This window comes from Bombus impatiens, unplaced genomic scaffold (genome assembly GCF_000188095.3).
Source record: "Bombus impatiens unplaced genomic scaffold, BIMP_2.2 scf_0647, whole genome shotgun sequence".
NCBI lineage: Eukaryota > Metazoa > Arthropoda > Insecta > Hymenoptera > Apidae > Bombus > Bombus impatiens.
In genome coordinates this window covers 1,344,459-1,348,643 of record NT_177066.1, presented here as the reverse complement: position 1 = coordinate 1,348,643, position 4,185 = coordinate 1,344,459, and the positions used below count along the sequence as shown (strand labels likewise).

General features: G+C 45.1%; 1 protein-coding gene across 9 annotated transcripts in view; it reads right to left on the bottom strand.

The window, feature by feature from the left end:
• The window catches only part of LOC100741266 (serine/threonine-protein kinase MARK2), a 56,918-nt gene that overhangs the window by 38,582 nt on the left and 14,151 nt on the right, over positions 1-4,185 (bottom strand). Inside the window, exon 1 of one of the 9 annotated variants that reach the window (XM_033322634.1) lies at positions 462-849. The exons of 7 other annotated variants lie outside the window; for them this stretch is intronic. The gene's annotated coding sequence lies outside the window, so the exon portion shown is untranslated. Of the gene's footprint in view, positions 1-461; positions 850-4,185 lie in introns of those variants that run through there. One more of the 9 variants, XM_012389555.3, reaches the window with a different exon arrangement.

Here is a 4,185-nt window from a genome sequence, read left to right as displayed (position 1 = left end):
GTGTGAGTCACCGGCGAAAATGTAAATTCTTCTCGTGATCGACGCGCGGAATCATCGATAAACGGCGATGGCGATTGAAAAAAACACAGCGACTCGGTGTTTTCGATATCAGAGGTCGGACATTTTTAGTTGTTCGTGGTATCAACTTCACTTTGCCGAGCATTGCCGTTAAGCCTACGTAACGTACAGTTATCGTCGATAGAGTTAACGTTCCAGACTTGTCCTATCGCATACTAATTGACGCGCGCTATTATGCGATTCACGGTCGACCTACAACTCGAAATGTTCGTTCGTGATAAGACCTTTTCGGAAGTATTCGAAAGAATGAAACGGACGTGCGAACGAACGGGCGATAGAATAGTTTGCGCGCATCCTTCGCTTTCCACGCGTTCGTTCGTTGCAACGGGAAGGCGATGGAACAGAATGGAACAAAAGGATACAGAAAGAAACACGGTGTATACCTTGAAGTAACTCGTTCACCTTCCGTAGAGCGCAGCATCTCGAGCAAAACGACAACAACGAGAAACGTTCTCGGGATGGGTAGTTCCCGCACGATCGACACACGCGCGACGAATTGCGATTCCGATCGCGTATTTGTTTATTAGGGGCAGCGACGAACGATAAGAATCGTGTCGAGTTACGAGACAAAAAATCGAAGCGCGGTCGTGTCGATTACCCGCTCTGTTTACCGTATCGGTCGACGAAAATCGAACGGAAGGACACAGGGTGACTCGCATCGAGCGAACCGCGATCGAAACGGAATTAGCAAACGAGTCGAGCGAGTATGCTGCTCGATCGCGAGTCTCTTGCTAACTGAACGTAGAACGGCCGTGACGGAGACACGCGAGCGCTCCGCTCGACCCGAGCTCTTTCGTTACTGGATCTTACACCGCCGCCGATACACTCTCTCCCTTTCTCGCTCCGTCTCTCTTCTGGCACGCATATTCTCTTTCCCTCTCCTACTGCCCTCTATGCCGTCTCGTGTCTACGCGTGCACGCATATCATCGTATTCGACACAACAACGCGTAAACGACAACATTGTCGCTAGTGATTCGTTCAAGCATCGTTGCCTGAAATCGGAGACGAATCTGTTTCTCTCGTTAGATCGAGTCGTTTCGTGAAGCCGTTGGTCAGTTTCGAAAGGTTGCTCGCGGAACACAGTTGCGCACGAACGTGCGCGATATACCGACTCGAAATCGGTTTCGATATTATCCATTGATGAACGACCGGCGAGACGTCGAGCGTGCAGGCATCGATAGCGTTTAACGCCGGCGGCGGGTGAGGTCAGCAAATGCGCTTAGGACTTGAACGACGGCCCTCTTTTATGCACCGTACGTTTACCCTAGTCACGTACAACATCGCTGGACGTGCATGCATTTCTGCGTGCATCGGATGCCGCCGCTTGAATAGAAATTAAACAGTATCGCGCGCCTAGATACGTACGTTCGTTGTGCAACGAATATATTTCAAGCGAACGAACGCACGAGGTAGGTACGGATGGGGGAAAAGATAACACACAGAATAGACAGATAAAAAGGGTCAGAGGTCCATTAAATTAATTGACTTTAGAAGTCGGTGCATGGTAAAAGATGCACGAAACGAGTCTCCTGAGACCGTGTTCACGGATAAAACGTTTAATGTCAAGGTAAACCGGTTTTACTTTTACGCGGTCCCTTAATCCCTTTGTCCCGTTTCTCACAGGAGATCGCGGTTTTCGTCCCAATGGACCTTCCTCCTTTCTCCGCCAGAGCGCCTCGTCTCCGCCATCTTCCGAATCTATTTGTTTCTCTCGGCGTGCAGACAACACCGGCTAAGATGATCGATCTGTGCAGTGCGATCACACTGCGAGATGTTCGCCTGTCAGAGTGGAAAGTTCGGGGTCGATACGTTCGATGATCGGAAAGTTTCTCGACCCGAAGAAGTCGGCGAATATCTGATGTAGAAAGCGAACCCCATGCAACGGTATCGACTCGATGGATCGTGAAAGCGAGTGAGAGAACGGTTATCGATTCTCGAGTCAGCTTCGCGTACGCATCCTTGACACGATCCACTTGCACCCGTATCTAGATACCGACCTAGTTAATCGTTGGTTTACCGTTTCTTACGGTGAACCGAACGCGAGGGAGGAGATTTTTTATTTTAAACGCAAAATGTGACACGTACGGCAGAGGTGCTACGCTGTGCTCTCGATTCAACGATCGATCATCGGGTACGAGCCCGCGGAACAAATCGTCCGATACGCTTTGTGAAGTTACGTCGAATCAGTTTTTGTAACTATAGAACGGACGAGTCATACGTTAAAGCCGGCTACGATAAGCGCACCATAGACCAACTTTCTTACGATTTCTTCGAAATGTTGACGATACGTTATTTGGTGTATTATCTATACGTGACTCGATTTCTAGAAAGTCTATCGAATTGAAGATATTCCTTTTCAAAGTCGAAAATTTCGACATGTAATTTCTATGGAATAAGCCTCTGCAAAAATAACTTTTTAATTAGTGACGGAAAAGCTCGTTGATACGTTGCGTAAAATAGCTAGGGGAATCTTAAAAAAAAAGAAGGATTCAGCTCGGACTTCGTGGTTTTAGAACGAAAGGATCGTAAGGTATACAATATCGGTAATTTCGGCATCCAAATTGCCGTGTACTTTGCAACATTGCCATTCTCTGTACTTCTGAATTGTTTGTCAGTGCGCGTAGTAGAAAGTACAGTCAGCCAAGAAATTTTTTCCTAGAGAGAGAATCTCAAACGTGCACGAAGAATCCTTAATATGGAATATTAGAGTGTCAGCGTGTTTTACTTTTGATGGATACTGTCACGCTACAAATATCTTAATTAAGCTGTTTTCCAGTTCTCGACACTTTTGCTACACAGTCCGTCGTTCTAACGAAAGTGACGCAACGATCGTCATCGTTCCTGTTTACGTCGCTTCGATAACAAAAGAAATCTTGCCTTCTTCTCTTTCGACCGACGAGAGAACAACTAACGACCAAACGCGAAAATAGCTTTTCACCGAGAAGAATGGAAGGTTCCGCGAAGATCCTTTTACTTTGTTAAAGATTAGCAGTTTTCGTAGGAATCCCGTGTGACGCGGATATTATTATTCTCCACAGACGACGAGTCGCGTGTATTTAACCTTCGATTTATCGATCGTCCAAACCTGTGCAATCAATGAGGAGTGGGTGAAGTGCGTCCTTGGCATTGTATTAAAAATAGAAGCAGTCTCGAAAGGACCTACGCACGGTAGGGTTTAGGGATTAGGAGAAAGTGGATGATCGTCGACGATACGTATTCTTGAAAACTCGATCCTCCTCGGTTTGGAAAGCAAACTAAGAACGGCGACGCTCCTTAAATGCATTGCGCCTCAAACATATACAGACAAACATATAGCCTGAATTTCCTGAAGTGTATTTTTGGAATGATCGAAAAGATTCGAAAGATTGCTCGGAAAGTTCGTTTCGATATACATTTCGATTCGATTACATTCATTGAATTATATAGGTGGTATTTTATTCCACGACCTTCCTCCGTCTTTCGAGCGACTCGATTGTTCCATCCTTCCAGAATCTCTCAGGCTTCTCGGCGAAAAACTTTTCGATACGACTTTTTATGTGGAACAAAGAGTTAAAAATCGGAAGGAACTTTGCGAGCAACGTTCAACGAGTGTGATATTTCACTAAAAGTGAATGAGTACGTTTAAAGATACTTTTAGTGACGTTTTTTTTTTATGTAATATACTTGAAAATAATTTCCCCGATGGAGAGGTACTAAGCAAAGTTTATTATTTTATTAAATTCCTTAAAAATCGGAACAAATTTTCTGAGCGATCCATATTATATCACATATATTGGTAACGGTATTATTCAAGCATGTAATGTAAAAACACGCTTGTAACACTTCGTTTATAGCATCCACTGCTTCTGTTACCGTTTTAATTAACAGTAGTTAACGTTTTTATAAGATACCGCGTGAAATACGTAAGACGCGAGTTCGCGTCTCCCGACCGCAATGTCTTAAGACGCTTCCGATCCTTTGAAAGTCAAAAGCTCGTGCCTACTTCGCTTTAAGGACAAAGAACGATCGCTATTAAATTGCTTGCTTCTAATATTGGCCGAGAGATACGATGGACAAGCACTTTCGTCAATCTTTCGTCGCACGCTCGCTCGGAATACCCCCCCCCC